This window comes from Gavialis gangeticus, unplaced genomic scaffold (assembly GCF_001723915.1).
Source record: "Gavialis gangeticus isolate Ggan-Ray unplaced genomic scaffold, GavGan_comp1, whole genome shotgun sequence".
In the NCBI taxonomy this organism is placed as follows: domain Eukaryota; kingdom Metazoa; phylum Chordata; order Crocodylia; family Gavialidae; genus Gavialis; species Gavialis gangeticus.
Window position 1 is genome coordinate 33,955,061 of NW_017729028.1, and position 13,400 is coordinate 33,968,460.

A 13,400-nucleotide genomic window follows, 5' to 3' on the forward strand; every position below is an offset into this window, starting at 1 on the left:
AGCCCAGGAATTAAACTCAGGTCTCCATATGGTAGATAAGGATTCGACCACGGGAACACAATAGCTGATGTCTTGTAGAGGATTTACCTTTTTGTTAAAAAAAAAAACACCCCAAATGCCTAAGAATTTGAATGTCCCAGCTACAAAATGCAGCTCCTGTGTCATATACCATTGCTGACATGCCTCGGGTTCAGCTACGCCTATAAAATTACAGAATAAGAGGCCTGAACGGGACTTTAACAGGTCATCTAGTGCAGCTTCCTGCCCAAGGCAGGCCCAGTCCTGATCAAAACCTCCAAAACTACTAATTGTCCAACCTACATTTAAGCAATTCCTGAAAGGGAGCATACAACCCCTCTAATCTGTTCTAGTGCTCGTCCACCCTCCTAATAGAAAATACTTTTCAGCATCTATCCTAAACCACATTTTGCAATTTAAACCTTTGGTGGGGTTTTTTGTCCTCTCCCTGTGGATGCAGAATAATTGACTGACATCTTCCTTGTCAGAACTTTTTTGCATGGGAGAATTTTTATCTCGCCCCTTCTTGGTTTTCTCTACTTTAAGCAATCCCAGTCCCTCTAGCATTTCATCCGATTTATCTTGTTTTCCAAACCTTTAATCATTTGGACTCTTCACTTTGAGACAGACTAAGTACAAAACTCAAAACTGGACCCAGGACTTCAAGTGAGGCCTCACCGGTGCTGAATAAAATGGAAGAGTCCCCTTTTGCGACTTGCATGGAGCAATCCTGTTTGTATATCCCAGCAAACTATTACCATTTTTCCCCCTCAGCAACACTGTAGTGTTGACTCATTCAGCTAGGTCCATTATGACCCCCCCCATGTCATTTGTGGCAGTGCCGCAGTCTTCCCAGCCATCCTCTCTTTCTGCCGTGGTGCTTTCCAATGAGTCCTTCCTAAAGGCAGGAGGTTGCCCATCTCCTTGATGAATTTCATTCTATTGATTTCAGACTGCTTCTCCAGCTTCTCCCAGTTAATCCTTTATTCTGTGGGGCGCGCACGTACTGCAGTTAACCCAGCCTCTTATAGGTTCATAAATGTAGAGGCAGAGGGGACCTGAGTAGATCATCAAGTCCAACCCCCTGCCATGGGCAGGAATGAGTACTGGGCTCATATGATCACTGATAAGTTTACGCTAACATTACCCCAGCTAGGCAGTTATCAAGCCTTCTTTTAAAGACCCCCAGGGTAGGAGCCAGCACCACTTCTCTTGGAAGTTGGTTGCAGATCCTAGCCGCCCTGACCATGAAGTAGCGCCTCCTGATGTCTAGTCTGAACCTACTCTCGATCAACTTGTAGCCATTATTCCTTGTTACTCCCGGTAGTGCTCTGGTTAACAGGTTCCCTCCTATTGCCTGCTGGTCCCCCCGGTGAGCTTATAGATGGTCACCAGAGCCCGCCTCAGCCTTCTCTTGTGGAGGCTGAACAGGTTCAGGTCCTGTAACCTCTCCTCGTCGGGCCTGCCCTGCTGCCCCTGATCATGCGAGTGGCCTCCTCTGGACCCTCTCCATGTTGTCCACGTCCCTCCTGAAGTGCGGCGCCCAGAACTGGACGCAGTACTCCAGCTGCGGCCTGACCAGTGCCGCATAGAGGGGGAGGATCACCTCCTTGGACCTGCTCGAGATGCTTCTGTGGATGCATGACAAGGTGTGGTTGGCCTTCCTGACCGCGTCCCCACATTGCCGGCCCATGTTCATCTTGGCATCAATGATGACTCCAAGATCCTTTTCTGCCTCTGCCCTGATGAGAAGGGAGTTCCCCAGCCTGTAGGTGTGGTGCTGGTTCTTCCTCCCCAGGTGCAGCACCTTGCACTTGTCAGTGTTGAATCCCATCCTGTTCTCAACCGCCCACCCCTGTAACCTGTCCAGGTCCAGTTGTATCCTATCCCTTCCTTCTAGCATGCCCACCTTGCCCCAAATCTTGGTGTCATCTGCAAATTTGAGCAAGGTGCTTTTCACCTCCTTGTCCAAGTCGCTGATAATGAAATTCAGCAGTGCAGGCCCGAGGACCGAGCCCTTGGTGGGGAGGTCTGTAGTAGACCCCCACCGTTAAGTCCCTTTCCCCCCGACCCCCTTGTATCCTGACCCAGAGCACTTCAGTCTGTCCCTCCTCTGACCCTGTCCTGCTTGTTGAGGACGTGTATTGCTCTTTGACGTAGAGCACCACCCCACCGCCTTTCCTCCCCGTTCTGTCCCACCTGTATAGTCTGTAGCGCCGAATGTTTACTGCCCAATCGTGGGTTGAACCACACCGGGTTTCAGTCAGCCCTACTATGTCCAGGTTTGTGCTAGCTATCCGGAGGGCCAGTTCCTCCTGCTTATTCCCCATACTTTGAGCATTAGCGTAGAGGCATTTAAGACCTCCTATCAGTGCATCCACCCCCCGCCTGATTCCTAGGACTATCCGGACCCTTGTCACTTACCTGGGTACTTCTTGTGGTCATCACCTGTCTTGGCTGGGAGGTGTTCTCATGTCCTCCTGTGGCCCCATCTCCTGGCAAAGCTAGTTTAAAGCACGCCGTACGAGATCAGTCAACCTGGAAGAGAAGACACGCTTGCCTTTAGGGGAGAGGTGAAGCCCATCCCACCCAAGCATGGCCCCTGCACGAAAATGTGGGTCGTTGTCCAGGAACCTGAGGCCTGGCTGGTGACACCAACTCCAAAGCCACCGGTTGACCTCACTGATGCAGGCCTCGTGACGCCGTCCGCGTCTACTTACCGGTATACCACCCGCGTCCCCGTCTCCTTGAGCTTGGCCCCCAAGGCCTTGTAGTCCTTGGTGATGTGGTCTGGGTTGCCCTTGGCCGCGTTGTTTGTTCCCATGTGGGTTAGGACCATGGGGTACTGGTCCAAGGGTCAAATGAGGTCCTTTCCAGCCCTAAACTTCTGTGAACCACGGGACGTGCCCCGAAAGAGCAACATGCACGTGCGCGCGCACACACACACAAAGCCAGGGAGGGTGCAGCGATACAAGTACGACTTCATTGTTAGGGTGCTTCTATGGGTGTGTGGGTTTATTAACGTGGTTAGGAAAAGAAAAGGTGCAATGGAAATCTACAATACAGGATGTGTGTGTGTATGTGTGTGGGTTTTTTGTTTTTTTTTAATAAAAAAAAATCATTGTTGGGGTGCTTCTGTCTGCATCAGGCCAACTTGGGTGCTCAAACCCAGGTGCTGATCTGCATTTTGGATATAGGATTAAAATCACTATTTCCAACAGCAATAACGAAGCTTACGCGGAACTGTAGGCTCTCTGCCGTCAAACGTCTTCCCGGAAACAGGGTGGGTTTGAGTCAAATGTCACACCCTCCTAGTAAAGTTGGTCCGGGCACCGGTACAAAGGAAGGGCCTGTTTGCATGAGTGATTAACAGAGCTGCAAATGCAAAAGTGATTTGTGTGCTATTTGATCAAATCTTATTTCCTGGGAAAAACCCTGGGCATACTGAGGTCAACAGTAAGGCTCCGTAGAGTTTAGAGAGGCCGGGTTTTCATCTGCTTCTTGTCGCCTTTGACTCGGATACGCTTGTTGAGCCCCCATCCCACGTTTTGGACTATGGCCCTTGGTGCAAAGTTCACAGTTTGGGAAGACCATTCTGCCTTGCCTGTCATGGAGCTACGCACCCGGGAAGTGCCAGAAGTGGAAGGTCTGATCTTGTGAGGACGGCGGCGAATTCTTAAGCGGTGTTTAATTGAAACGTGCGCCATACCCGAGGTGACGCTCGGTGCCTGTGTCACCCCGGTTGCTGTCTGCGGCATCGCAGCCTCAAGGTCAGAAGTGAGCTGGCAGTCGGAAAAAGTCATCGTTGGTCCATAGACCAAACTCAGTCCCAGTGTTACTGGGACAGAGAAAACATGGCTTCCTCATGTACGCCTGGACTGGCATTCGCGATCCTGGTTCAGCTCAAGCAATCTGATTCCCAGTGTATTCAGGTAAACTAATGGGATGGTAAATGAGGGTTAGATACACTGCTACTGGTTTTTTCGGGACGTATGAATGTATAGTTTTCTCTAGGACTCGGCTGAGGGTGAACTGTGCCAGTGTTGCTTTTGTCTGGATTGAACTTCATGACATTTATTTGCCTTGAGTTGGTACCAGGCCACAAACCCTAGACAGACCTCTAATTGCTACTTCATGCCACTACTGTTGGAGTAAATTCATTTTAACAGCATAACAGATGCCTGTAGTTTACTGGATGCAGTTACAGGGGCTGATAAGTATCTCGGTCTTGACTTTCCAATACCTTGCATAACTTTCTACTGAAAAGGGACTCTGCGGGGCGTTGTACGGCACTCCTTCACTTTGCCCCACTGCTCCCTGGAGTAGTCTGGCTGCTATTTGGCCTTGAAACCTCCGCAATAAGCCAACACCTCTCTGAATGCTAAAAGATGTATGGGTTTAACTGAATGCTGTGGCGGGATCCTGTAGGAGCCAACCATGACTCCGAAATCTGCAGCAGTAGTGGCAACCTGGCAGCAAGACACGGCACAGTGCTTGGTGTGCAAGTGGAGTGTAGGTTGTAGCCGTGTTGGTCTAAGGACATCGACAGACACAGTTCCTGGGTAAATCTGATATCTTTTATTAGACCAATGCAAATAGTTGGAAAAATTCCCCTTTGCAAGCTTTCAGGTATAAATACCCTTTGTCAGGCTGAGGAAGTATCTCAGGTGTAGAATTGGGTATCTATTTGTAAAGGCTAGGGACGATGGAGAAGGACACAGTGCTGTTCTTTCTTCAAGGGGGCTGAGTTAGTGCTTGAGAGGTGCTGCCACACTCAAACCATAATGCCTAGCCCACTCCATCACCTGTTTAAAGGATGGCTGATAATCCCTAGGTTCATTTTCATTTTGTTACATTTTCAGATGGAATGATTGTGCCTGAGATTTTCTGCAGAGTTTCTATTGAACACATTTTTTCTCCCCAAAACGATCTTAAAAAAATCTCAAAAATGAATATTTTAAATATGGTTTGATTTTTGAAAAAATTGTGATAACGCACATGGCTGCTCAAAAATTAAGAACGCAGAGCACATAAACTGGCAAAAACCAGGGACAGGACACACAGAACAGCTTGATGAGTGAACATAGTTACATGAGAGCAAGAAGAGATGCATGAGACAAGAAGGTATAATGTGCATGAGACAAGTATGAGCTTGACAAGTATGAGACAAGGTATAATGTGCATGAGACAAGAAGGTATAATGTTATCCAACTATAAGGACAATTGAGCGCGAAGCTTGGAGACGGTCACAAAGGTAGAAGGAAAAAGAACAGAAATGTTTAAAATGAAATACCGAGCCCCTGTCCCGTCGCCCCTGAAGTGGGGTCATTTCTTTCATTGATAGCCTCCTTTAAAAACTGGTTTGAAAAGTTTCAAAAAGAGAATTCATGACTGGTTGGCTTCTGAAAAATATTCCTTTATGAAAAAGATTGGATATTTTGGCTATTGTTTGCATTTTTGCTATTGGATGAAAGGCATTTGTCCTTTTCCGAGTGTGGATGTGACATGAGTTGCAAGCTGTTATTTCTAGGGTTTCTCCCTCCCCTCAAGCCACTCCAACTCCATTCTTGCCGAAGTGTCCCACTTCCCATTGACTCTCATGAATGAAGTTTCCAAATGACAAGAGCTGCAGATAAAATCTGAAGCTCTGGCTGTGTAATATGCAAATCTGCCATTCTCAGGAAATCAGGCTAACCTAATTTAATCTGGCTGAATTTGCGATGCCTACTGCTGGAAAGAAATGCAGTTTGTGGAGACAGTAGCATTCAACTTGTCAGACTACACGAGACACTTTTCTGCGCAGTAAGGTGCCATCGTGCAACCGTGCACAGCAGCTACTGCACAGTAAATTAGGCTAATATGTGGTTTTCTACTACCTGTAAATACAGGTGGTAGATTAACTGTGCACTAGCTACTACGCAGTACCGCTCAAGTAGACAGCTGACTGGGAGCAAATTGCTCCCAGTCAGCCCAAGCAGCAGCGGGCTGGGGAACTGTCCCCTCCGCCGCAGCTGTTTCCCAGCCCTGTTCTTCCCTTGACTGATTGGGGCACAGGGCTGGGAAACAGCTGTCCCAGAGGAGGGACTGCCCCCAACCCACTCTCTGAAGCCCCCTGCCAGGCCAGTGGAGTCAAGAACTCTACCTGACTGTTGTAGGGGGGTAGGGTAGGGCAGGAGTAGCCCTACACCGTATTGCTTCCAGCAGGAGCAAATTTGCTCCCAGTGGGCACGTGTGTAGATGCGCTCTCAGGGAAAGCTTACCGTTTAGTATTTTACTGTGCAGTAAGCTTATAGCACATTCACAGCATGTGTAGATGTGTCCACTGAGGTCCAAACAGATCAGAATTAGGAACGGATAGCTAATGGAAGATAACCAGCATGAGCTGACAAATTTATAAAGGGTGGATACATAACTGGTTGGATCATCCCACTCAGTGAGTAGTCATCAATGGCTCAAAGTCTAGTTGGGAGAAGGTATCAAGTGGGGTTTCCCAGGGGTCTGTTCTGGGCTGGGTATTGCACATCATCTTTATTAATGGTTTGGATGATGGGAGTGAATGCAGACTTAGCAAATTTGCAGAGGGCACCAAGTTGGGTAGAGTTAGAGAAACTCTGGAGGGTAGGGCTAGAATCCAGAACGACCTGGATAGACTGGAGAAATGATCCACAATCAACCAGATGAATATGGCATTGTTAACTCTTAACGATAAGATTATGGAGACTGGAGGAATCTACGGGCATGTGTCAGGAGTGATTTTTCATGACCTAACATCAACCCTCTTGATTCTAGGACGATCTGCGTGGGATTTCGTCTTTCTGTAGATCCCCTCCCTCTTCCCATCCTGCCGTCAGAAGTGGCCATGCAGCATGTAGCTTGGCGACTTCCCAAGAGGAGTAACAGAAGCCCTACGGTGTAGGATGTTTAATGACTGGAACAGCAAAGCGCTGAGGAGGGTTTTTGCATCAATGCTTATGTGACGGGCCGGCTGGCAGTGACCTAGCCCAGGGGTTTTGAAAGGGCAAAAGATGATTGGAGGACTTGGTATTCCCTTTCCGCACCAATCAGGCCCCAGAGACTCATGCCCCTGTGTCCCGATTGGCCCCTTGGGTCACCTGGAGGGGGATAAAAGGAGCAGTGCAGCTGACTCAAGAGAGACCAGTGCGGGACAACAAGGAAAGAGCTTCACAGAGCTGGCAAGAGCTGAGCCAGCGGGGTGGGAGCAGTTGCCCCAGAAAAGCCTGAAAGAGCAGGATCTGCAGGCAGCAGTGGGACCCTCAGCAGTGCCATGTGTGGCCAGCAGAAGAGGCCCCCACTGGGCTCTAGGATCCCCCAGGAGAGGCTGCAGCCAGCAGGAGAGGCTCCCCAGCTCCAGGAAGGATCTGAGTAGCGACCTGAGGGGTTCCCAGCTCTGCTTCCAGCTCCTCCAAAGAGAGGCCAGGTAGCTCCACGTGAGGCCGGGCTCCGGGAAAGTCAAGACTCCTCGCAGGCTGGAGCAGTGCTGCCAGTGATGGCTGTGTGGCAGTGTTCCTACCTACCACATGGGAGATTTGGGTTCAAGTCCCTGCTGGGGTGACTTGGGGTGAGTGAGATAACAAGAAGCAACTCTCCTTACAGTGGAAAGTGGCCATTGAGGTTTTCTCCTCCTCCAGGTACCAAGGCCCTACATTTCCTTGTCATTTGACATTTTGCATCTTGTGCCTTTTTATATTTCACCAACCCATATTGTTTGCTCTGCTGTTTGTGTTTTATATTTTGTTAACTCTGTTTTTGTCAGTGATTGTAATTATCTAACCTTTGTTGAATCCTGCCCCCTTGGGGCATTGTAGTGTCCACTATATCCTCTGATTTATGCCTGTTATGTTCCCAGTATTAAAAGGTATATGGTTAAGTCCCCATTGGTGGTCTGGCTCTGCTCTATAGGGGAGGAGAGTCCCTACACCTCCCACAGCCCTTGTGCACCTGCTTTGATCCCTTCAGTTGGAGAGGGGGTACCTCTTGGAGTACCACCTGGGTTACACCTAGGTATTGTCAAAGGTCTGTGATTTGAGAGAGGCACTATAACCTATGCATTTTCCTTCAGATTGCAATGGCCACTGTTGGCCAATGTTTTAAGCTCTGAACATCCCCAGATTGAATGGAAGAGGCAGCTTGGAAGGGAAAGTTCAAGTTTGGATGCAACTTCTAAGGTGGAAGAAAGCCCCGTCCTGCTGCTGCTTTTGAGCCCACAGGAAAGCCAAGGCCCAGATGCCAGGGTCTCTGCCTCACTCTTGGGACTAAGCTGTGCAGAGCAGGAACAAGTAGGCATATTTCCTCTGTAGGAAGCCCGAGTGGCCCGTAACCAGTGTGGACTGGCCCCAGGAGATCATCAGGTCCCTGTCTTACTGCTACACATCAATGCAAATCTATTCGATGCCAGGGAGCGTCAGAAGCTCAGGCAATACCAGCAGAGGCAATGACTATTTCCACAATGCTCCCAGCTTCTGGGGTAGGGAGAAAAATGGGTCCAAGTAAGGTTTGGATCCATTGCTTGCTAGCTTATATTAACTGCAGAGTCCCCTGGCAAAGCTGCTGCTGTTTGGAAATCACCAAGGCTTTTCAGCAACACCCGTGGCTTCCTCATTCTTTTGTCCTGGTGGCCCCAGGTTAGGACAGAGTGGGAGCAGACATCCCCAAATTTCCCTAGCCTGCCTTTCTATGATTATTCCTTGAAAGTGGTCAGAACCAGACGGGTGCCATCGTAGCGGGGCCATTTTGCCACCAGCACCTGCTTATTGCCTCTTCCGTTTCCAGCGGGTAACCTTGCCCTATGTTTGCTCGGTTGCTTTTGCTCAGGAAGTAGCACGCTCTTGCCCAGCCTGCGAGAGGCTGATGCTGCTGCACTTTGCAGCTGGAACAGCAGGCGGAGCTCTCATGTAGACAAAGCACCGCCGTGGTCTATCAGGATTAGACCACACTGCGATTTTTCCCATACCCTCTTCCTCCTCCTGGTTAGACCTTCTGCAAGGTCTTCTCTCGAATGGGGTTTATCTGTGCCGGTGTCGCTCCTAGTGCAGAAGAGCTGAGCTGTGATTTTTCGCTGGTACAATTTGCTCTTTGAAGCCAGATGATGCCACTGGTGCAATGCGCTCTTGTTTGAAGCCAGGCGATGCCACTTTGATGCATGCCATGGCTTTGCCTATTTGCACCGGCCTGGCACTGCCTCAGATCCACCAGTGGCTGGCACCTCTTGTATAAAGGTTTTCAGAAGATCAGAAAATCCAAATCCAAAGCAAGATCTCCCTGGTAGAGTTCAAACAGTAGCATGGGCAGCACCTGGATGCCATGGGGACAAGTGTCAGGAGTTTCAGGCTGCAACACATTTTAGGGTCTCCAGAAACATCAGGAAATCCTTTGAAATCTCATTTGCGATGATGCAAATGACCTTGAAAAAAGGTCATTTTATTCATTTTCCCGAGCAGGAAGCAACTGTGACCACCTGAAGCCTGAGATCCTGCTCCTGCCTTTGTTTCAAGGTCTTTTGCATCATTAAAGATCCTCACAGGAGGCAAGAGGCTTTATACCCACTATGAACTGAGGAGTTTTCCATCTATCGACTCCTTTGTGACATGCTAGGAAATATAAACTTTCATTTCTACCCATGAGAACTGTTACAATCTTTTCCCCAATGCCCGCTGAAAGGAGTTTGTGCCCAAAAGCTTGCAATTAAAGATTTTTTTTTTTTTTGCAAAAATCTTGTTGGTCTAATAAAATATATCATCTCTGCTGTGAGTCCTGATTGCCTTTTCCTCTAGACCAATATGGCTACAACCTGGATAAATGGGAAGCAAGGCAGATTTAAGGTAGGTGCTGGGGAAAAGCTTTCTCTATGGAGCAAACGCTGGGACATAGCTAGAACAGAGGTTGGGAAATGGCTATTGAGGGAAGTTTTCAAGAGCAGGTCATAAAAGCATCTGCCAGAAGGGGTTTTGGGAGAGATAACCCGGAGAAATGAATGCATTGACATCTTGAGGTCCCTTCCAGCCCAGGCACTGAAACTGCTTCAGTGCCTGAGGTTCTGGGCCTTTGTCTGTAAGTAAATCATGCGGTGGGGCTGCATAGAGAGCAAATGCAGGCTACATCCTCTGAGGAAGAGTCTGCCGAGACCAGCTCAGTTCAGATACGCCTGGACTTCCCCCAGCCAGCCGTTGATAACGAGACATGCTGACTAAAAGCCGTCGGGGTGGGAGGCAGTCAGATAGCATGCTGATTGCAACAATGAGACGGAGAGCTGCGCTGGTGGGAGCCTGCAAAGCCACGAGAGCTGAAGCAACTTCCACGTCCATGGAGGTCTCCGGCAGATGAAGAAGGCCTGCTCTGGGGCAGGGTCTTGCTTTCAGATCTCTGTCGAAGGGATCGCACTCTGGTGCTTATGCCGCTGTGCCAATAAAAGGACCGGCTTCTGCTTTTGGGGCAGATGGTGTGACTCTGGTGGGGGAGAAGCTCCAGCTGGTAGAGCTGCACCTGCAGGGCAGTTTTGACCACCATCATTTGGTTGGCATAATCGCCTACCCTGGAAATCTTCAAGAGGAGACTGGACAGTCACCTCGCTGGGCTCACCTGACCCCCAGTTACCCTTCCTGCTTGGTGCAGGGGGCTGGGCCCGATGCTCTTCCGAGGTCCCTTCCGGCCCCTTAGCACCTTCCAGAGGATAGGAAGTTTTGACTGTCCTTTCTATTTAGCAGATGGGGAACCTGAGGCACCGAGACTTGCCCAGCACCTGGCTGGCCTGTGTCCCGTGCCAGTTCTGCCTCTGGGGCAGCGCTGCTTCCAGCACACGGCTGTGTCGGAGGTCGCACACGTATTCTTTGAGCCCCAGAGTGGCTGTTATTTTTCCTAATTAAAGAAAGATCCCGGGCTTGTGAACTGCCCGTGGCTTTGTGAACAATGGGGTTTGATTTTGCAAGATCCAGCTGCGGGCTACCAACCAATCAGTCAAGCCTGGAGCACCAAAAATGGGGCAAGAAACCCACTTCCATGTTAATGAACAGCCACATTTTCTTCTCGGTTTTGCTTTCTTTAAGGAAAGAAAATTCCAGCTAGGTTTGGGCCAGCTTCTGCTGATGCTTACTCTTCTTGGGGGCTCCCCCTTAGCCTCCATTTGTGAATGCACCAGTGCTGGGGGATTGATTATGAGGCCCCAGGGTCTGGGAGTCAGGACTCCTGGACCTGTTCCTGGTACTACCGCTGACCTAAACGTAACCTCAGTCTGCTTCCCCCATCATGGGAATCTGAAAGTGCTGCTTGCAGGGTGGGAAGCCAGGCTGTGGTGGTGAGAAATGATGGGGAAGTTTACACGGCATCCCTAGAGGGAGCTGCAGCCGTACAGCAAAGCAGTCCTGCAGCTCCCTGGTTAAAGGCTAGTTCCCGTAACATCAGTGCCTAGATGTTTCAGGGTAGCACTTCTCGGTGCAGACCTGCATGTCGTATGAAGAATCCCAATACATTCTCAAAGAGCTTACAGTCTCTAGAGAAACTGGGTGAAGAATCGTCGAAAGTGAGGGTGGGAAGGGACCTCAGGAGGTCACATCTAGTGCACACCCCTGCCCAAAGCAGACTATCCCCAGCTAGATCACCCCAGCTAAGGGTTTGTGCAGCCAGGTCTTGAAAAACTCCAGAAACAGAGCTTCCACGGCCTCTCTGGGGCACCTGCTCCAGTGCTTTACTACCCTCCTAGTGAGAGTGTTTTTTCTAACATCCAACTTAAACTTCCCTCGCTGCGACTTGAGCCCATTGCTCCTTGCTCTGTCATCTGCCCCCACTGAGAACAGTCCAGCTCCATCCTCTTTGGACCCCCACTTTGGGGAGATGGAGGCTGCTATTCAATCCCCCTCAGTCTTCTCTTCTCCAGACTAAATAAGTCCAATATGCTCAGTGACTTCCCACACATCATGTCCTCCAGCCCCCAAACCATTTTCATTGCCCTCCACTGGACTCTCTCCAATTTGTTTCTGCAGTGGGGGGCCCAAAGCTGGACACGGGACTCCAGATGTGGCCTCCCCAGTGGTGAATAGAGGGGAAAAATCACGTACTTTGATCTGCTGACAACGTTCCTACCAATGCAGCTTGGTGTGGCATTAGCCTTCTTGGCATCAAGGGCACACTGCAGGTTTATATTCAGCTTATTGTCCCCTGTCACCCCCAGGTCCTTTTTTGCAGAGTTGTTTGAACCAGTCAGCCCCCAGTCTGTCCCGGTCTAGGGGGTTGTTCCCTCCTAAGTGCAGGACTTTGCACTTGTCCCTGTTGAACCTCATGAGATTCCTTTTGGCCCAGTCCTCCAATGTGTCTAGGTCTCTCTGAATCCTAGCCCTACCCTCCAGCATATCTGCTACTCCCCCCAGCTTGGTGTCATCTGCAAACTTGCTGAGGGAGCAGTTGATCCCATCTTCCAGGTCATTGATTAGTGAAGAAAGGAAGCATTACTGTTTCCATTTCACAGATGAGGAGCTGAGGCCCAGAACTACAATGATAAAGGGCAAAGAATGTGCAGTTAAGTGGTTTAGGAGCCAGAGAAACTGGGTGAAGAATCATTGAAAGTGCAGGAGAATTGGGAAAAGGCCAATGCAGTTCAGATGCCAGCTTCTTTTTATCCTTACTCTCCTTGCCAGTAAGCATCTCCATCGCCAGTCTACCCCATGCATCATAGCACCAGTTTCCTAGGTAGACTTTGAACATGGAGTCATAGCATCATGGGTTGGAAGGGACCTCGTGGGTCATCTAGCCCAATCCCAGTAGGTTCAGGACCATTTAGCAGATCACTGCACATGATGCATAGCCACAGAGACAATTTCCCCATGGATAATGTATTTTTTAACACATTTTTGGTGAAAGAATGGTTTGCTTGCCCAGTTTGTTTTTTCAATGAATTCCTGTTCCTGAAAAACAGGAATTTCCAATTTTTTTTTTTTAACAGAAAATAAAGAAATGTAGGTAAATGGGCTAAGTTTAGTAAAGGGCTGACTACTGGGATGCCCAGGCCATATTTCTTCTTTATTTGCAATTTGTATTACAGAGGGCTTATGTGTCGCCCTATAGGTCTCAAAGGACATGGTTACAGGGGCTGTATCAGATGAACCCCCTCCTGTAGGTAACATAGCCAAGCCCATGTGCACGGCACAGCGCTTTTAAAAGGCAGGGTGACCGAGTGGAGGAGATGTGGAGGAGGGCAAACTTCAACGAGCTAAGGAGAATAGTCAGGGAAGCGCTGAGGTCCCGGAGGGGAGGGGAGCCGGGTGTCCAAGGAGAGTCGTCGCTCCTCAAGGAGATGATCCTCCAAGCCCAAAGAGAGGTAATCCCAACGAGGATCAAAGGGGGCAGGAGGGCACAAAAGCCCCCACGGCTCACCA